Genomic DNA, 22,800 nt, shown 5'->3' with positions numbered 1-22,800 from the left:
TATTAAATAACGAAGCAATATATTCCAAATCGGTTTTCATACACAGTTAGGGGCTGTTCATAAACCACGTAGACCAAATTTTGGCAATCTCAGACCCCCCTCCCCCCTCGTAGACTTTTGTCCATACAAAAATTTTGAAATTTGTATGGAGCGTAGACTTTGATCAGACCCCCCCCCCCCCCTCCCCCCAATAAAGTCTACGTGGTTTATGAACGGCCCCTTAGAGGAAGGATCTATCTCCTGGAATTGTTTCAGGTGTAAAACTTTTACAAATTTTTCAAAACCATATTTGAGTGAAATTTACTTCCAAAATGGTTTCCTTGGCACTGAAAAACATTTTCCACCTGAAAAAATTCAGAAGTTACATTGATCCTTCCTCTAACTGTATACGAAAACCAATTTTTAAGATATTGCTTCGTTATTTAATAAAAAATCAAAAACCAAAAAGTGAGGAAATGCTTTCAGTTTTGCCTTAATACAGGTTAGTGCCTGCTAACCACGGATGCCAGATGATTTTTTGAAAAATCTGTATCACTCTTCTCAAAAATCTATATCCCATGCAAAAATAAAATAGCCCCTTTAGCTCAAAAATCTGTATTTCATATAAAATTAAATCTGTACGGTTGCTGAAAAATCTGTATAATACAGATAAATCTGTATATATGGCATCCCTGCTGCTAACTAGAAGCACTTTTCAATGATAAGTTTTTACCAAGACGGGCCCGTGGTCTAGTTTTCCGTGAAATTGTTTAAACAGTGATGAAGATTTGCAAAAAAAAATTGTGAAGCAGTGAATTAGTCGAAAAGATTTTGTGACACTATTGACAAAATTCGTGGGTGAAATGGTGTTCCTTGTTATAGGAATCTTCTTTAGCGCGCTACTACAAACAAAAAAAGCAGAAAACTGGCGATGGTGTGCTGTTAAGACTGGACTCGAAAAAAATGAGACACAAAGAATAATGTATAACTTTTGATTGTGTGCACAAAAATAGCTGATTTTTTGACCAGGAAAAGAAAATTATGTGTAGCTAATACCATAAAAATTTCATCAAAATCGATCAAGTGTTGGCGGAGATATCGTCGAAACAAGAGACTTACCATTTGAGAATCTTGGGCCAAACAAACACTTTAAAAAATATTACATTTTTTACCTAAAACTGTAGAGTCAAAAATACTGAACCGATTTCAATGAAAATTTTTCTGTACAAAAAGTATGTAGATGTATTGTGTCAAAATTTCATTCAATTTGATTTGACGTCTAAAAAGTTATAGCCATATATGTAGCACTATGCTACAATAAGCAGATGTGGTTGTTGGTATAGTGACATTCAAACTGCTCTAATTTTTAAAATGTTCAATCGAAATGGCTGAAATTTTCACTGAGAACAGATTAACACAACGATTTTACATTGTGAAAGTTTCAAAAAAATCGGGGCAGTGTTGCCAATACTACAGTCAAAATAATGCACATTTTAAAATGTTAAAAAGTGCCCAAAATTTGAAAACCCCGTTTTTTTGTTTGAATTGTTAAAAAAAGTACTGAACCGATTATAATGGAATTTCCACCACTTATTACGACTTACTTGAAGAGCTTACAGTCAAATTTTCAGACGTTTTGATGAGCTAACAACCAAGTTACAGCCTAAACAATTTTTAAAATTTAAGCCCAAAATTTCCAAATTCACATTTTATTGTATCCACAATAAAGCCTGTATCCGCAATAATCGGGACACAGAAATATGGCTGCGACTCTGCAATATATACATTAAAATTGCTCAAATTTTGCCTGATAATATCTCAAGACGTGTTTATTTCACCTGCAAAATTTCAACTGAATCGGTGAACTACCTTTTGTTGTAGCAATGAAACAGTAGAACGCGAGCAATTGAATTTTGTACAGTCCCTGGTTTAGCTTGTCAGCGCTGAACTTTTGAATTTGACAAAAGAAATGGCAAAAATTTTGAACACAAACTTCTAAATGTACATCCCTTGCATAGGCAAAATTTCAAAAAAATCGATGCACTATCAACAATTTTATAACCGAAACATATAATGGGGCTAACCGTGATTTTAGCCCCTCAGACAACAATTAGTGAGCACCCCTTATTGTTTCGATTGTATTGTTGAAAGTACTACACCAATAATCACCAAATTTTGCAGAAATAATATACACATAATCAACTACCTTCTGTGAAAGTTTCATTAAAATTGGCAGAGACATTCAAAAGTTATGAATGGACAAACATCGCTCATGAAAAACATGAAACATTTTCACTAACACTATCCCCTATCAACACCAGTGTCTTTCAATCCAATCGATAAAAGTTGATGAAATTTTGCAAGAAAGTGTCTCTATTAGTATCATAACTGCTCACGAAATTTCATAATAATCCTCACTGAACTTTGAATTGTAGCGGAAAAGAACCATCTAGTATGCGAATGAAAATTGGTGATGATTGTACAAAATCTTAAAAACCACGTCTGTTTGATTCTCATCCACAGTTAAAAGTAATGCATCGATTTTAATGAAATTTTGCACAAATAATAAACATACATCAAAGAGTTCTCAGTTAATTTTTGATCAATTTTTATTGATTCAGTACAGAGTTACTGCCATACTTCTGTGTCCCGATTATTGCGGATACAGGCTTTATTTGCGCCAATACTAAACCGATTTTGATGAATTTTTTGGGGCATTAACTACACATAACATGCTATTCCTGGTTAAAAAATCAGCTATTTTTGTAAATGCAATCAAAAGTTATGCATTATTTTGAGTGTATTATTTTTTCGAGTCCAGTCTTTATATAACAATGCAGCTGTAGAAGTTACTCAACCTAACTGTGGCTAGCCACTTGAATAGTGAATGAATTCTAGTAAGCAAGCATATTAAATACTATGTACAAATCTTTAAACTACACTTAAACTAAACAAAAAAATCATTACAAACAATTCAATTTTTAATTCAAACATTTTCGAACACCTATTTTTGCCTTTCTCGTACACCAAGTGTACTGGAAAGGCTATATGTTCACTCCAAAAATGACTTTTTGATAGAAGGCCCGGAGGTTCAAGTCACATATACCAATCAACTCAGCTCGATGAATGGAGGTGATGTCTGTGTGCGTATGTGTGTATGTGTGTGTACAAAAATAAACTCACTTTTGGGCAGTAAACCTCAACCGATTGTTATGACCGACGATTGATTCGACGAGGAATCTGGTCCCATTGTTTCCTATTGAAAATGGTTCGGATCGGTCCAGCCGTTCCGGAGTTATGGCCATTTAGGTGTTCCGGGCCGGTACCCCAGGATGTGGCCAGATATGAAATCGTTACAAATCCATGCATGCGACCCATCAAACCGCGGCATTTTCGATAACCTGATGGACGGTAAGCACCAAAATAGTTTCATACCATTTCTGTATCGGTATTGTTCCAGAACCGGTTCCTGGTGTCCCACCGGAAGTGGTCAAATATAAAAGTGAACTAAACTCATACATGCAACACATCAAATAGCGGCTTTTTCGATATCCAGTTGAATGGTAAGCAGGAAAATAGTATCAGACCATATATAAACCGGAAGTGTTCCAGAACCGGTTCCTGGTGTCCTGCCGGAAGTGGCCAATTAAAACATTGAACCAAACTCATGCATGCGACACATCAAAGAGCAGCTTTCTCGATAATCAGTAGAATAGTCGGCAGGAAAATAGTATCAGACCATATCTGAACCGGTAGTGTTCCGGAACCAGTTCCTGGTGTCCTGCCGGAAGTGGCCAATTAAAAAGCTGAACCAAACCCTAGCATGTGACACAACAAACAGCGGCTTTTTCGATAACCTGATGAACGGTAAACAGGAAAATAAGGCAAGATGGACCAACCCATGGTCTTAGCCTGACGAAAGAACAAAAAAAAAACAGGAAAATAGTTTCACACCATAGTGAACCACGTATATATAAAACTGACGAAGTTGAAGGGCTGAATCCACCTGAAAGCGTTTGATGTTGACCGCAGAATAGTAGGTCGAAACGCGTCACGCTAAACACGCTGTTTTAGTTATTTGGCACCGATAGGTGACCCACTGGAAGTGGCCAACTAAAAAAGTAAACCAAACCCATGTATGCGAAACATCAAATCATCAAAAATGTTCGATAACCAGATAAACGGTCAGCAAAAAAATAGTCTCTGACCAGATTACCGGCAGCGTTACAGAATCAGGATTGGATGCATTGTTGAAATTCCGAAGGTGAACAAAATCTATGCGTAAAAGAACAAAATCTTGACAAAACTATAGGGATCCTGTCAAAACACACTATTTTAGATTCCTGAGGCTTAATCATACAGTAGGATGGATCAACGTTGAATGGGAAAATTTTAATTTGATCGCATCAATCTCCGTTTGCGTTTAAAATACTGCGCACTTTTTGATGCAACTGGTTAGCCTGACACAAATTTCGATTTTCTCCTATGTCAACCCCCCTCTTTCCCTAGAAAAATTTTGGTCAACATTTTGAGGAAGAGCACAAATAAATAAATCATTAAATTTTTAAGAAATAAGAGTTTCCCGGAAAATTCCTTGAATAATCCGATGAGTTCAGCAATGTTACTTAATTGTTTGGGTATTTTGTCATCAAACACATTTATTATTTATTACCTCCCAATTGACGAGTCAACGAGCACTGTGACAAAAGAAGAAAGTGAAGTTTGTTTCGTTCTCTAGAGTATTCTCAGAATTCAGAAACACTTTGGCTTACGTTCGACGTAAAAATCTTGAGTATATATTCGACGAGAAAGGCACTATCACCACTAGGTGGATTAATATGGTTTTTATTATTATATTTTATTGTCCCCATTCCTTACCGATCGTTTGAAGCAGCCGGTCGTGTGTACCGTGTCTGAATCGCAGTCAATCGCTTTGTAGCCGGTGGAGTTTTTTTGCCCACCTAGTGGTTTTTTATATCGCGAGTTATTTATCCTACCGAGGACGAAGACGATTGTCTTGGGCGATCCGCGATCGCGGGAAGGAAGCAGGCATTGGAATAGTGCACTGTGCAACAGAAATTTAATTACCCACGCCATCAATAGCGGGCCCGACATCAACGGCGGCGCGCGGCGGCGGCGGTGACGAGTGTGACGGGTGATACAAAAGCAGCAGCAGCGTTTTGTCTGTGCATCCGAGGCATCACCAACAAACAGCTATCTATACACTCGATAAGTATAATCGATATTCGATCTCGTTTTGTGTTGTCCCATTCCTCCGCTCATCACGTCATCACGTGTTAGTTGTTTGTCCACTTTGCAATAACAGTAGGCTGAGGCTCTACAGTGGGCTGAGGCTCAACAGTGGGCTGAGGCCAGAGTGAGCAATTGTAAAATTTTTTTCTCTTTATATATATATTTTTTCTTGTGATTTTTTTTTTTTTTGCCGGTTTTTTTTTTCTTCTTATTAGCTAACGTTCCACACAGAGTGTGTTAAAATATAAACCAATTTTGTATTAATTCTTCTCCTGTGCATGGATGAATCCAATGGAGGCGAAACGCCTCCCAATGATATCATTGCTCGTACGCGGTTTTATCAGCCATCTTCGCCTGGGCCTTGGGTTGTCTATTTCCGGCGCAAATGCAAACCATTGAATATGCTTTCGATTTCTCGAGAGCTGACGCGTAAGTATCCTGGGACCGTTGTTCACCAAGTGAAAGCATCCAAGCTGCGTGTTACCGCACCTAGCTACAAAGCAGCAAATGAAATTGCTCAACACGAAGCGTTTACTGTTGAATACGTGGTCTATGTGCCAGCACGAGAAGTGGAGGTGGAGGGGAAGATCCTCGACGAAATGCTGACATGTGAGGACATCAAGACCGGCTTTGGTCGATTCAAAAATAGGTCAATTCCTGATGTGGCTATCCTAGACTGTAAACGCTTATCTAAGGCTTCCATGGAAGGAAATAAAAAGGTGTACTCGCCTTCAGCGTTTTTTCGAGTGACTTTTCCAGGTTCCGTCCTCCCGGAATTTGTTGTAATCGATGGTGGTTTTTACCCAGTGCATCTTTTTAGGCCGAAGGTTTTTAATTGTACCAAATGCAAGCAGTTTGGTCACAGTGATAGCTTTTGCGACAACAAGCCCCGTTGTGGCAAATGCAACCAAGCTCATTTGGAGGACTCTTGCACACAGGAAGCGGAAAAATGTAGCTACTGTGGTGGAGATCCACATGACTTGCAAGTTTGCCCGGCTTACAAAAGACGCATTCGAAATGAGAGTCGCTCTATCATAAGGCGCTCCAAACAGACATATGCGGAGATGGTGAAATCTTTTAAAACACCAGATTCCGTGTCTGAATCAGCTGTCCCAGTTGAAAATCCCTATCAGGAGTTGTCTTCCGATGATCAGGACGATGGCGAAACTGATGAGGGTGGATCTCTATCGGAGGTACACGCACCTGGAAAAAGGAAGTCATCATCTTCCCCGGGATTGCGCCGAAAGGTCTTTTTGAAGTCTTCCCTCAAAAGTTTGCCTAATGTCAAAGGAGGCGGGGTAAATTTAAAAACTCCGAATAATCAGGTTCCTTTAGCTTCAGATCCATGTTGTAGCAAGAATCTGTCATCCCCGTCTCCGCCTGTTAAATACACTTCAAAGACAAATATTCGACAAGGTAGCAAGAAAAAAGCTACCAAAGTTCCTCGCACTTCAAGCAAGCCTCCTAGACCCAAGCGAGGACTGTTTACTTTTAGGGTTCTCGTGGATCGCTTATATAATGCCCTCAGCCTTCCAGAAACATTTAGAGGCATTATTGATATGTTTATACCTACAGTAGAAGAATATCTTCGGAATCTGACACAATCATGGCCCCTCCTTGCTGCGATCATATCTTTCGATGGATAATTCATCAAGTGAGGTACAAGATATGATCACTGTGCTACAGTGGAACTGTCATAGTCTAAAACCTAAATTAGACCTGTTTAAGTTTTTGATTCACAACTCTGACTGTGATATATTTGCCCTTTGTGAAACATGGCTTTCTTCTGAAGATGAACTCAACTTCCACGATTTTAACATTATACGCCAGGATCGAGATGACCATTATGGAGGGGTTCTTTTGGGGATCAAAAAGACTTACTCATTTTATAGAATTCCAATCGCGACTCATCCTGGCGTAGAAATCGTCACTTGCCAAATAAACGTAAAGGGTAAAGAACTTTGCGTAGCTTCCGTTTACATTCCTCCAAGAATTTCAATTAACCGCCGTCATCTTTGGAATGCGGTTGCTGCACTATCACATCCAGTTTTAATTCTGGGTGATATGAACGCACATGGTACAGGGTGGGGCGAACCATGTGACGATAATAGAGCGGCCATTTTCTATGATTTGTGCGACGATTTCAATTTGAACATTTTAAATACAGGTGAAGTGACACGTATTGCATCTGACGGCAAAGAAAGTCGTCTCGACCTATCACTGGGGTCAAGTTCACTATCATTCGATTGCTTGTGGAAGGTAATCGAGGATCCTCATGGTAGTGATCACTTGCCTATTATAACCACCATAAAGCATAATAGTGAAAGGTCAGACCAACCAATTCAGGTTCCTTTTGACCTCACAAGGAATATCGATTGGCAAAAATATGCAGAAGCGGTATCTTTTGGCATCGAATCATTCAACCCCCTCCCACCTTTGGATGAATATCGATTCCTATCAGAACTGATATACAAGAGTGCATTAGAATCACAAAAACGACGAGTTCCAAGTGCAACTTTCAAAAGAAGACCCGCCACACTAGGCTGGGATGATGATTGCACCCAGTTGTATCTTAAAAAATCTGATGCTTTCAAAGCTTTTCGTAGGCATGGTACTTCAGATCTTTTTCAAGAGTATGCTAAGCTCGAAAGACAGCTGAAGAACCTGCTGAAAGCGAAGAAGCGTAGTTATTGGCGACACTTCATTGAGGGCCTCTCTAGAGAAACTTCAATGACAACGCTTTGGAGAGTGGCTCGCAACATGCGAAACCGCTCTTCTTCTAATGAGAGTGACGAATACTCCAACCGTTGGATATTTAGCTTCGCGAAAAAGGTCTGCCCAGACTCAGTCCCAGCACAACCGATTTCTTGGGAAACATCCTCAGGAGACGGTTCTCTGGACAGACCATTCACTATGCTGGAATTTTCTATGGCTCTTCTTTCATCAAACAATTCCGCTCCGGGACGCGATATGATCAAGTTCAATCTTCTCAAAAATCTCCCAGATATCGCGAAAAGACGATTACTGGACCTGTTCAACTCATTGATGGAGAATAACATTGTTCCGCCAGAATGGAGACAGGTCAAAGTAATAGCTATTCAAAAGCCTGGTAAACCAGCGTCTGATCATAATTCATACCGCCCAATTGCTATGTTATCATGTTTAAGGAAATTGTTAGAAAAAATGATCCTATCACGACTCGACCATTGGGTTGAATCGAATGATTTGCTTTCAAATACACAGTTCGGGTTTCGCAAGGGCAAAGGAACAAACGATTGTCTAGCGTTGCTTTCAACAGATATTCAACTGGCCTTTGCGGAAAAGGAGCAACTGGCTTCAGTTTTCTTGGATATTAAGGGCGCCTTTGATTCAGTTTCCATAAGAATATTGTCAGAAAAACTGCACAATAGTGGACTTCCAGGAATTTTAAATAATTTCTTGTATAATTTGTTGTCAGAAAAACATATGAGCTTCAATCTCGGACAACTGACAACTTCCAGAATTAGTTACATGGGCCTACCCCAAGGATCATGTTTAAGTCCCTTGCTTTATAATTTTTACGTGAAAGACATTGATAGTTGCTTGGAAGGACAATGCACGCTAAGACAACTTGCAGATGATGCTGTGGTTTCTCTAAAAGGCCCACATGCAGAAATGTTGCAAAGACCATTGCAAAATTCTCTAAATAATCTGTCAATCTGGGCAAGAGATTTGGGGATCGAGTTTGCTCCGCAAAAAACTCAATTGGTTGTGTTTTCTAGAAAGCGGAACCCAGCCCAACTGAATCTCAATCTTTTGGGAATAGAAATCGACCAGTCTTTGACTTCGAAATACCTTGGGGTCTGGTTTGATTCAAAAGGCACTTGGGGTACCCAAATCAAGTATTTGGTGCAAAAATGTCAACAAAGGATCAATTTTCTGCGCACAATTACCGGAACATGGTGGGGTGCTCACCCGGAAGACCTCATAAAACTTTACAAAACGACTATTCTCTCTGTTCTCGAGTATGGCTCTTTCTGCTTCCACTCAGCAGCAAACTGCCACCTAATAAAGTTGGAACGAATTCAATACCGTTGTTTGCGTATTGCTCTCGGTTGTATGCACTCAACGCATAATGCGAGCCTAGAGGTCCTGGCAGGGGTGAAACCTCTCCAGAACCGATTCTGGGAGCTCTCGCTAAGGTTACTTATCAAGTGTGGAGTGAGCAACACACTTGTCATTGAAAACTTCGAAGAAATGCTCAGTCTGAACACTCAATCAAAATTCATGAGAATCTATCTGCTCTACATGTCATCTGACATAAGCCTACCAAGTTATAATCCTCCCCGTGTACACTTCACTAATGACAGTTCCTCTGTTAAATACGATCTGTCCATGAAACAAGCTATTCATGGAATACCAGATCAACTTCGATGTCTATCTATTCCTCGCATTTTTAACGAAAAGTACCAAAATGTCAATTCCTGTAAGAGATTCTTCACTGATGGGTCTCGCATAAATGGATCCACTGGTTTCGGTGTCTTCAATGAATATTTCACCGCCTTCCGCAAACTTCAGGAACCTTGTTCGGTTTATGTTGCTGAGCTGGCAGCAATCAATTTCGCTTTGGGGATGATTTCCAACATGCCCGTAGACCATTTCTTCATCTTCTCGGATAGCCTTAGTTCGATTGAGGCACTCCGGTCGATGAAACCTGTAAAACATCCATCTTACTTTCTTACAAAAATAAGGGAGCAGATGGGTGCACTGGTCGAAAGATCCTACAAGATTACCTTTGTATGGGTCCCCTCACATTGCTCAATTTATGGCAATGAGAAGGCGGACTCTCTCGCAAAGGTGGGCGCACAGGAAGGTGAGATCTATGATAGAAGAATTTCACATGATGAATTTTTCCATTTTGTTCGCCAGAGTTCTCTTCAAAGTTGGCAAAATGATTGGCGAGATGGCCAGCTGGGACGGTGGTTACATTCCATTATTCCTAATGTTTCTTTGCGAGTGTGGTGGTATGGTTTGGATGTAAGTCGCAATTTCATTCGCGTGATGTCAAGACTTATGTCCAACCATTACTCGCTAGACGCGCATTTACACAGGATTAACCTCGCGTTGAGCAATGTTTGTACTAAGTGCGGTTCCGGTTATGATGACATCGACCACGTAGTTTGGCAATGCCCGGATAATGACGCCTCCAGAGCACTACTTTTGGATACCCTTGAGGCCCGAGGTAGACAACCCTTTGTTCTTGTGAGAGATGTGTTGGGGACCCGCGATGTCACATATATGGGATGTATTTTCGACTTTCTTCGCTCTGCTGGTATAAAAGTTTAATTCGCTTGTGTTTTCTTCTCCAGTTTTTTTTTTCTCTGTTTTGTCCTCTTTGTGTTACCAAGCTACTCCTGGCCATCCGGAAGACCCAAGTTCCACAACAAGTTGGTACCAACACCACAAGGCACCGAATTCGCTAGCAAGATGCGATTTACCCCCGGATGAGCAGCAGTGAAACCTTTGGCCCAATCCTTACCCTGTCCATCCCTCAAAATGTGACCTTCTAACCTCGAGCTGCCACGAGTACCCTGGCTTCCACCCATTACTAACAGATATCATTAAAAAGTTATTACTATGTATAGTGTATACTATTAAGTACAAAGAAAGATCTTCGGCTCCGTAAAGCGTTATACGCGATTGAGCCCCAAATAAATGAACTAGATAAAAAAAAAAAAAAAAAATTTTATTGTCTTTACTTTACCACATAAGTTGACGCTCGTGTCCAACTAAGAATAGGCATGAGTAAGATAAACAGTTCAAGTTTCTTATATTGACTACCTGAATGACGTCTATGATAGTTTTTGCAGGTAACAAGAAGTTTCTATGAGAATCTTTAAAATTCAGGAAGAGCTACTTACGAAAAACTAGGGAATTTCTGATGGAATTCCATTACAACATTCTGTTCAAATTCGTTGATAAGTTTTTAGTGTACTGTGTGGTCAACAAATGAGATGATTTCTTGTGGAATAGACCACACATTTTTGAAACCTTTGCTTAAGTTTTGTAAAGAAAAATGACATGATTTATTCCAGATTTTAAGGTAAACAAAGGTTTAATCTCATTTAAAAGTACGAAGAACGTTGTGAAGAGCTTCTCTCTTGGAAGTTTGAGAGCAGTCGGTTGGTGTGGTGTTGGGAAGGATAATGTTTGAAAATGTAGGGAGAGAGGGGACCTTTTTCTAATTGTGCGACGGCAGTGTGAATTAGGGAGCAAACAGAATGACCGGGTGCGGATGAGAAAAAAAAGAGGTGGTCGAATTAGAAGTTTTATTTCCACAATTCGAGCAATTTGTCAATGAAAGTGAGTGTCGAGCATTGTGAGAGTGGGTTCTAACGAAGTGGGTTTGAAGAAAAAAAAACAAGAGAAGCATTATAAAATTGTGTTGAAGTAGTGGTTTAAGAAGGGGCTTATCTTAATTTCTGTATTAGTGAATGGGTCACGAGGGGTAATATTCATTTTCAGCTGAGGGTGGATGGTAGAAAAAAGGTATCGTCTACACTCTAAAACAAAGCAACACAGGCTTGTGTACAATTCACACATATCTGTGTATTACTGGATGGTCCTCTACCCCTGTGTCAGGTGTGCACAGTTGCTTTTCTGGAAAAATAATTAAATCGAAACTGACAAAAAAGGAAATCACGAGAACTGGTAAGATCGTTTCATATGCAGTAACCTTTTAAACCAACTAAATACGCGCCAGAATCAGAAACTGATTTTTGATTCAGGAAGTGTGATCTCATCTCAGATATCTATTTGATATGTGGATGATATCATGCGGGGCTTATTGTACATGAAAATGACCTCAGAATGCACGTGTAGGAACAGGCATTCTCGAAATGGGTTGTTGGATTTGCAGTAGAGCTATCACCTTCCATTTCCCGGATTAAAGTTGTTTACACATGTTTATTACAGAAAATTAAAAAAAAAAACAAATGTAAACAAATTTCTTCCATAAAAGCACTGCCGGTCAGTGGGAGATGGATTGTACACACACACACACACACAACAAAGGTTTAATCTCATTTCAACTGCACAGTTTTTCCAAAAATTATACATTTATAAATAATTCAAATCTGCAAAATGTGTAATTTCTTTGGAATCTCATAAGGGCATTTTTTCAAAAGTAAGCACATAAACTTTCCCGGAGATTTCTATTGAAATAACAAATTCACAAAACTATAAATAGATATTTCTCAAATGATTTCCAAGGACAAAAGAAACAGGAGGATTCCATTGGAAAAAAGATAGAATTCAGCATATATAAATCACTTGTTTGCCCTAGTATTCTTCAAAAAAATATTCTAAAGATATGACAAAATTCACCTCACCAAATTTGCCGGATTTCCGCAATCAATTGTAATTTTCAGAAATTCCGCTTTTTAACATAAAAAAATGATTTTTCGCAAAAATATTCTACGCAATCGTAGATCAGAAAAAAGAATATGACATACATTACGCTGGTGATTCTACAAGCCAAAAAACTGGACTTTTTTTTACTAATTTTCCAAAAAAAAATAACAAGAGATACAAAAATAATAGTTCTAATTATAAACCAAACCACAGACATCCAGACGAGAACAAATTTCATTCAGAAAGTTGTGTAAAAATATGAATCTTCACTTGAGTAAGGTATTACCACAGTCAGTGGTGAATTGAAACATTTCAAGTAATGAATTGAATTAGTATGGGAAATCAACCGACTGCAGCGCCACGCTATTGCCACTTGTGTTGCCGATGAAATATTCCTTACACAAAATTCAGATTGGACTTGGATGTCCGTTCTCTGTGTTTTAAGTATTTAAGATTTTGAGCACATTGATAGTGAAATCTAAGTTGAATCTTTTGTGACTTCGAAGTTAAAATATTAATGGAGTTTGAAAAGAAATACTTGGAAAGATATCTTGAGTATCTAATCTCTAACAACATCTTGAACACAAAAAAAAAAACTAAAAAATAGAAATCATCTCTTGTGCAGCTTGTTGATGATTATTCAGATACATTAAAAAATAGAGCTGTTGGAGATCGACTGTGATAGACTTAAAAAAACGAGTTTTATTATTCACCCGACGTTTCGACACGGGGATAGTGTCTTCTAAAGGGGGAAAATAAACATTAACGTTTTTGGTCAAATGTTTTGTCTAACTAAAACTGTCTCGTTTTGTGTCGTTTTTGGTACATGACTTCGGAATCACTTAAACAGTTTAACGGTTTTTTCCCCGTGTCAAAACATCGGGTGAATAATAAAACTCGTTTTTTTATGCCTAAGACTGCGTAGCCGTTAATCTATAGAGAAAAAAATAGAGGAAAAATCAAAACAAATTTAAACTTCAACTATAACAATATCGTTGAATCTTCAACAATTGAGGTGAGTTACTAAAAAAAATTAAAAGCTAATATTGATTTGAAAAAATCAAATTGATAAAAAAATATTATTATTATTATTTTGAGTCGCTACCCTTCTCTTTCTTTGATTTTTTTCCCATTTTTCATATGATATCAGTGTTTAAGTATGTGCACATATTTGAATTGGTGTTTTTAGTTGCTATCCTTTCTTTGTTTTTTTTCTTTTTCTTGCTGTTTCCCCCGATATTACTGCAGTTATTATGGGCATTTTTTTTATTTGACTTGCTTTGCGTTTTTTTTTTGGCTTGGTTGCTTTACTCGACGTAGGTCTATTGATTGCATTCAAGGTAGAATCACGTCTTCGAATTAATGTTTTTTTTTAGTTGCTATCCTTCTCTTTCTTTATTTTTGTTTTTTGTTATATTTTCTTGTACTACAGTAGTTACAGGGGATACTCAAAATAACTGGGACAGGTAAAATTTTCACTTTTCAAAAAATGTTCAATTCGCTGTAACTTTTTGAAAAGTTATGATGATTTTAGAAAAAGGTATAATTATCCGATAGCCAACTTTGAGCTATTATATCTCCGGATTCAATGAACCGAATGCAACAAAATTCTGATCATTTATGACTAATATAATGAGCTTTGAAAAACAGTTGACTTTATTAAAAATTATTTATAAGAAAAAAAAGTTATAGCGATTTCATTTCTTCTATGTTTTTTAGTAAATTTATCTATTTTTCATATGCACCCCATTACTTTTTCAATTTAATGCCGGCTATTTGGTTGCCCTCTTTTGAAATATAAAAATATTCAAGTCAATTGGAGGGAATTTAAATGAACTATAACTACTATCTCGAATTTTAAACGATGATGAGGTTTTGGATAAATTGATGTTATATTTGAAAAATAATCTAGTCGTTATAATTTTCTTTCGTGTAAAGAATTTAAAGTTTAGTCAAAAGTTTTTAGACGCTCATTATATATCAGTAGGTCGGCTCTAGAGGCACGTTCTCCTCCATTCGGGAAATTTGTGCCAAACAGCTCATTATATAAGTCATCAATGATCAAAATTTCATTGCATTCGGTTTATTGAATCCGGAGATATAACAGCTCAAAGTTGGCTAGCGAATAATTATACCTTTTTCTAGAACCTTTATGACTTCGTGTTTTATAGCCTGATCTTTTCCGAATTTTGACCACTGATACACAACTAGTTTGGTGAACTTACAGTAAAAATTTGAGAATATTTGATGTCCTTTTCGAAAAGTTACAGCAAGTTTAACATTTTTTGAAAAATGAAAATTTTACCTGTCCCAGTTATTTTGAGTATCCCCTGTAAGTAGGTATACGTATTTAAATTGGCGTTTTTTTAAGTAGTTCCCGTATAAAAATGAACCATTGAATCTATGGGAAAAACAGTAGAATAACAAAAGATTCTTATGTTAACCATGAATTCTATTGTTTATGTATTGTAAACTGTATTTCGATTCGTTGTAACGATAACAATAAATAAACATTAGATCTAAATGTTACAGTATTTTCTATAGGCAAAAAAATAGATTAACAATTGATTTCATTGTTACAATAGGCGTGCAATAGATTAACATTAGATTTCATTGTTATTCCAAGACAACATATTTTTTTCTGTTTTTGGAATTTTACCTTAAGGGTTCATTCAAATATTACGTAACGCTAAGGGGGGAGGGAGGGGGTCTAGCGCTGTGTTACGCTTCATACAAAATATCGAAATCTCTCATACAAGATTTGTTACGTGGGGGAGGGAGGGGGTATAAAATTGCCAAATTTTGCGTTACGTAATATTTGAATGAACCCTAACATTGACATTTTACCGCCTAGTTTCAGTCTTGTGCACGAGCAGCAATAAATAATATTGAATGCGCAATAATAATTTATAAATCTTACACACTAAGATTCAGATGTTCCAGCTCAGTAATTTTTTCACTGAGTTCAGTATTTTTTCCATCTTTTTACTGAGTTTTCAACAGCAGATTTATTTCGGTACACTCGGTAATCGTATTTACCGTTCACCAGTAACGATATTTACCGTGCTTCAGTAACTTTTGACAGTTTGTGAGCTGAGCTCGGTAACTCATTTACAGAATATCCGCAAAATAAATAACCGAGCGTACCGAGTTAAATCTGCTGTTGAGAACTCAGTAAAAAGATGGGGAAAATACCGAGCTGATCTTAGTGTGTATGAATTTGAGTAAAAAAAAAATCGAGTACATTTTGCACGTAGGCCCTCATTAAAAGTTAGGCGAGTTTTGCTCGCGTAAACAAAACAGTCACCATCGCAGCCGCACATCGCAAGTTGGTAAACCAGGATAAACCGGGTTCCACCGGTGATTATTCCTGGTGAGATTCCTATTTTCTACAGAAAAGCGCAGTTCCACGCTTCACGGAAACGAAATCTTGAAGGTGAGATGGTTTTTTTTTCGGAATGGTATGAAAGAAGTTCAATTTTCTTCTGAACTTCTCACCGTCTTTTTTTTTCAGGTTAAAAAAAACGCTGGCAGCGTCGACCAAGAACGAATTCCGGCAGGAAAATACCGCTGTGTTCATGCCAATCTAGAGAAAACCGCTGCCAGGAAGGTACGCGATGATGGGTGGAGAACTTCGTCGGTGGGAGTACGCCAACGAGGAAGAAGTGAAGGAAGCCCAACATTCCCCCACCTACAAGCCGAACGAGGACCGGAAGGATGGAGCCAAGAAGGGCGATCGCAAAAAGAATGGTTTGGATGACAACTTAAAGCGATCGGAACCGGACAAGAACAAACAAAAAACCAGGAGCAAAGAAAAGCATAGGAACGTTTTTCACTCGGCCGTGTGACACAAGTTGCTCAAGAAAGATGGTACCGTGGGGTGCCCTAATTTCGCGCGGGTCCAAATTTCGCCCACTGATAATTTTTAGAGATAATAATCATAGTAGTAATTGTTGAATTGTCCTAATTTCACTTTAGATAGCGTAGCAAAAGTGTAATTTGGACATTTCAGGCAAAACATGTCTAAAGGTCCTATCTGCAGAAGAGAGGCTCTCTTTGGTTTCCCTCTCTTTCGTTAATATCTCAGCTGTTTATTTGTATTATGATTGTCTCCTTGCATTGAACGATGGTTAAAACAATCATCTTTTGATTTGTACTGCAGAAATAATTGAAAAGTGTACCATTACATTGCAATAATTGAAAGAGAAAACGAACAAAGAGAGTCTCTCAAATGCAGATAGGACCTATTGAAATGTTTGGCCTGATTTGCACAATTAGTATGATTATCAGGGGGATGACGAAGAGCCAGAATCATCTACCCAGCATTCAATTCAACATGGCGTCCAATGTTTTTGTTTTAATTGCTTGATTCATGAAAAAACGCGCTGAAAACATCGACACTGCTTCGCTGCTACATATAATGTCGTGCAAAGTGATAAGGAAAGAGAAACAATCATCAAAAACAACGATTTCGTTTGAAATGTTTAATTTCTGGAATAAGCACTAGCAACACACGAGCCACACACCGGAAAATCAGGAGCAAGTTAGGGTAAACCGACCAGAAATTGGGTACCAAAACGCGCCGTACCAAAAATGATGTTGGGTGGACCGGCGATGTACCGAGTTTGACAGCCATGTCACCCCACTGATGATTATGATCTCTAAATATTATCAGTGAGCGAAATTTGGACCCGCGCGAAATTAGGGCACCCCACGGTACCATAATCAAGGAGTGCAATCTATACAAGCTGAAGGACAAACAGTACTAGCACTAGGCCATCTGCGACTTTTAACTTATCAGTGCTGTAAACGAGTGAACATTCGAATAGTTTGAAGGGCATTTTGTTGCAATATCCTAGTTTGCAGTGCGAACATAGAAAATAAGGTAAACATGATGACCCGGTAAGTTTCTTCCTTAAATGTTATTCTCCTTCTGTATGCGTATGGGCCCAGTTTCGTGATAAAAAGGAATCGCTCGAGGAATTTCTCGACCTATTCCTGGCAGAAACTTTTGTACAGTACACTGCCATTTGAAATGTTATTTCTTCGTACCGCGTACTGCGATCGAAGAAAAACGTCTTATTGAGCGATACAGGCATAGAATTTCCAATGCATAAAAATAGGTTGAAAACTTCCTTCTGAACTGTAAATAGCCCTTTACTATGTTTACAATGGACTCATGCACGAATGTATGCTGGCCTTGAGGATGATCTGAATCGGTCAAGAAGTCGTTTTCCTTCGATCGCAGTACGCAGTTGTTAAGAAATGACATTTCAAATGACAGACACTGTAGAAATTTTCTGCCAGGAACAAGGCCAGGAATCGGTCAGGGATTTTCTTGAGCGATTCCTTTTGAACACAAACCCGGGCTTAAGAATATGCAGCAGTCAAAGAATTATGTAGATTCTTTGACCTGTTCTCGAGCCAAATTGTCATATAGAAACACTATTCCATTTTTTTTATAGAGATGCAAAGAGATAGATTATGAGTGTGTTAGTGTTAGTGTTAGTAGCCCCTCGTGTTCCAATAGCCGCTCACGAGCGTAGAAAAGACGTTTCTTTGCAAAAATACAATCTTTTTTCATGGAGAATCATAATATGCGCGGCGAACAATATTCAGATGAACATATTTTTTTGCTTTGTAACTGAATTCATGTAACTGAATTGTATTAAGCTTATTTAAAACTTTTCATAGGAATAGTAATGTTTTGTATTTGGACGCTATAGTTTAAAAGGTCTTCTAATATACGTAAAAATAGTCTTAAAAAAGTTCCTGACAGGTTGAAACCTGAAGAATTTTTTGATATGTTCAGCTCAAAATCGACAAAATGGTCACTTTACACCCCTTTGATTCTGGGCCCCTCAATTCATTCGTCTCAAATATTTCCTTTTCTCCTCTGGCTTCATCCTATTCAACGTGACCCTATCCGTCTCCAAATAATCACACTGTTGTCTATTCACACGCTTGATGTTGCCATGCCTCCAGCATGAATTTAGGCACTGCCGCATGACTTAACAACAGTTGATTAAGTTCGTACACTTTAATTTCTAAAAAACGGTGGAAAGGAAAAAAATGCATCTATCTTGTAGCATATAAAGTAGAACCTAGTAATTATTATTTATACCGATTAAGCATTGCATTCTGCAAATTGCATTGTTGAAAACACTATACTAATATATGTGGGCCGCGGAGCTGTGCGGTCCAGCATTTCCTTTATTTTTGTCTTTATTCCAGAAAACGCCTTTGTTTTGAAGACAACCTATCGAAGTTCCCCAATACAAACGGGAATTATCCGGAGCAATCAAGTTAAGTACAAACTTTTATAAACAGGCACGCAACTCTTTCTACTACTATGCAAATATAATATTCATGTGTTTGCTTGTTCATGACTTTCGTGTCGGCGCGGAATATTTTCCTGCCGTACTTTACATTTCTTCAATTCACCTTTAAATAACTGATCTTTAAATTTTGTATAAAAACTCGTATCTCAATTATTTCCATCATATTAGTTTTCTGATATTTCAGAATTTTCAAAGCATTATGGTAGAAAGAGTTGGTGTCATGATCTATGCAAAACTTGAAACTGAAAACTCCTTATTTCCCCCTAAGGGTTATAGGGAGGGGCGGGACATTCGAGCCTACTCATCAGTGGAAAGGACTTGCTATGCTAATCGGTTTAGCATAGGGCAGATACAAGTCTACTGGTAGACGTATCGCCCAGCGATTCAACGCAGATTGGCCACGGCCCGGGGGTGCGTTGATTATAACAGAACAGAATAACAGAATATAGTTTAAAAGGTCTTCTAATATAGTTTCACTCTTTAAGCCTGGAACACATAACATTCTTGTTTAAATCTTTCGATGAATTAAACAGGCGTATGTACTGTGTTCGAGAACTTAGTTCAACTGATGTTTTTAATTGCTATAAAAATAATGGTTAGGCACGCTGTAATGTTACTTTTGTACCTCATCACCCACGAAATGCAACTACATTAGTGGACTAATAACACTTAGCGCGCTTAGGCACGGTTCCATCATGCCGCTTATAGTGTTGCCACATATAGTGTTTAGTTTGCTAAACCCAGTTATCTGGTTGGTGGGGCATGGGAGCCTAAGCTTCGACCATTAATGCAATTAGACGTTACTTCAGACATGAGTGATTCGAATATTTGAAGAACTATTCAAACTATATAGAAGCTTGTGTATAGTTAACATTCAACGAACTTAATCTATGCAATATTTTGCATTTTACGGCTTCGAACGATGTTCAAGTATAGGTTCAAGTTGTAGTATATCGAGTTTTTTTAGTGCTACAATAATGGTTAAGCACGCTGTAATGTTACTTTTGTACCTCATGACCCACTAAATGCAACTACATTAGTGGTCTAATAACACTTAGCGCGCTTAGGCACAGTTCCATCATGCCGCTTATAGTGTTGCCACATATAATGCTTAGTCTGCTAAACCCAGTTATCTGGCCAGTGGGGCATGGGAGCCCAAGCTTCAATCATTAATGCAATTAAACATTACTCGATTTACGACATGATTGATCCAAATATTAGATAATTGTTCGATCTGTGTTCTTAAAATGTAGCCCTGAATGTAGCATAAAATATACAAGCTTCTAGTCCAAATGCATAAAGATAGTTCAGATTCACTGTTTTTCAGAATTTTCCCAAGCAATCAGTTACAAAAGTAAAAAGCAGAAATAGATCAAATCATGCCAAAATGTTCATAATCGCTTGTAAAATAAAACTATTCCAAAACATTAGAATTTTCTGTTTCACAATAGAAAACAATTGTCAAACCTTTGGATAGGGCAAAACAGTGTGTTCCGTAATCACAATTGAAAGCAATTCCAAAACATTAGAATCTAATGTGTAATTAAGTCAGTGCTCAAAGAACAATATGAAAACATAAGAATCTTGTGTATTACAATAGTAAACAATTCCCAAACCATTGAATCAAATGTGGAATCAGTAATAAAATTACTACTCACAACAATACGTTTACCGTGGAATTCACTGTTTGAAACAATTCGAAAACATAAGAATCTTCTGTATCACACAAGGTATCACAATAGAAAACGATACTCAAACCATTGAATTCAATGTAAATACAGTACAAACAGTATGTTCTGTTACACAATAGAAAACAATTCCAAAACAATTGAATCAAATGTGGAACCATAAATAAAATCACTACCCAAAACAATACGTTTACCATGTAATTCACTTTTTGGAACAATTCGAAAACATAAGAATCTTCTGTTTCACAATAGAAAACCATCCCCAAACCATTGAATCTAATGTAAGATCACAGTTCAAAATAGACAGTTCTTGGCATATTTAACAGTTCAAAACAATACAAATACATAAAAATCTACGGTATATTTGATTCCCCGTATATGTATTAACAACATTTCATTTACATTAGAATCTTCTGTTTTGCGAAAAAACTTGTATGGCAAAAAGTCCTTTTTTGTATTGTTACGATACTTAACAACCTATACAATTCAATGTGAAATGCTCATTCACATTTGATCCTATTGTTAGAAACATTTGATTCTATTGTTTTTCTACTGTTATTTTAACATTGAATTCTATTGTGAGAGTATGGTTTTCAATGGTACTGTTACATAAGAATCCTATGTTTTTCTATTGTATTTTTTATCCGGGTTGCTATCTTTTCCCATCTTTTTTTTCGCTTTTCCCTTGTCAACTTTATATTGTATTAGTGCATCTGGTTTCGGATAATTTGGCTCCTGTATTGGTCTTATTGTATAAGTTGTAGTCCATTCTCAGCTTAGTTGATATCACTACTTGTTTCCCTGCGGTTGAATAAAAAAGGCCCGCATGGAAACGAATGACACCGGTAAGGGTTCGTCGGATCTCGTTATTTCATCCTATGACGAGACAGCATCTTGTTTGTCCACTAATTCAATACTGCAAACTCAGAACTCTAATGCCATTGAGACTGGCGATAATCAAAATGATCCAGGGGTTTCTCATGTACTCCGTTGTGATGTTTCTTCCGGAATTGTTCCAATTAGTTCTTTGGTGAATGGAACACGGTCGCAGCCCATGGTGAAAAATCTCTTGACTACAAATTTTTGTCCGCCTGGCAATTCATCTCAACCCCCTGTACTCTCCTCTATCCCTGGATCTTCTACTAACTCGGCGAGCCCCCGCCCGAAAGTTTACCCACTCGGATCTAAGGGTCCCTTTCTGGTTTTCCTCCGGCCCTAACCGAATGGAAAAAAGTTAAATAAACTATAAATCGAAAAAGATCTGGCAAAATCGTTTCGAAGTATCCTTGAGATAGACTCACCCAGCCGCGATAAATTGCGTGTCACTGTTAGTGATCGCGACGAAGTGAACAGGGTTGTTGCCTTTGAGCTTTATTCGCTCGAGTACAGAACTTATCTTCCTAGTCACGAGATAGAGTGTTACGGAGGGGTCACCGAATATAATTTAACTCATGCTGCCATCATGTCTGGAGCCAACGGGTTTAACCGTTATGTGTCCTTCAAACTTTTTGCTTTTTTCTACACCGTGCTTTTTAAATGGGCGCTGGGTACCCGGGTACCCTGTCGGCAGAGATGCCAGATATACAGATTTTTCTGTATTATACAGATTTTTAGAGGTTGATACAGACAGGATACAGAGTACAGAAAAAATACAGATTTTATGATCATGATACAGATTTTTCCTCCACATATTTGTTTCCTCATACATTCACACAAGGTGGAAAATAAAGTGATAAAAATTATTGAGAGTACAAACCCATTTGATTATCCATATTTTTCACATTTGAACTCAATTTTCAATCATTCCATTAAAGGAAAATTTTTCTTTCGAATTGGATTCAATAAAAAAAATATTACGAAACATAAAACGTCCTAGATATGCAATAAGCATACGTTGAGAACGGGCTTCTTTACGTTTTCAATACGTTGAAATGTTAATCTTGTAAAATATAACATTTACACCTTCGCCCAAATTTAAGTTTTTCAGCAAGTTTATAAAGATAATGTTGTTATATGAAAAAAAAATCGAATAAACTATATATTTGCTGTTTTTTTATGTGTATTGCTGTTTGCTTGGCAATTTGCAAGAGTCGCGAATTTCCAGTGAAATAATAAGTTGTAAGGAAAATTTAAGTTTGAAGTACTGA

General features: G+C 37.7%; 1 protein-coding gene across 1 annotated transcript in view; it reads right to left on the bottom strand.

Annotated features, from left to right (window-relative positions):
• LOC115263539 (uncharacterized) overlaps nt 1–22,800 on the bottom strand; it is a 29,647-nt gene that overhangs the window by 904 nt on the left and 5,943 nt on the right. The gene's annotated exons all lie outside the window — the stretch shown is intronic.

This window comes from Aedes albopictus, chromosome 3, assembly GCF_035046485.1.
Source record: "Aedes albopictus strain Foshan chromosome 3, AalbF5, whole genome shotgun sequence".
NCBI classification, from domain to species: Eukaryota; Metazoa; Arthropoda; class Insecta; order Diptera; family Culicidae; genus Aedes; species Aedes albopictus.
The sequence above is the reverse complement of the archived record's forward strand: the minus strand, read 5'-3'. Positions and strand labels throughout refer to the sequence as shown.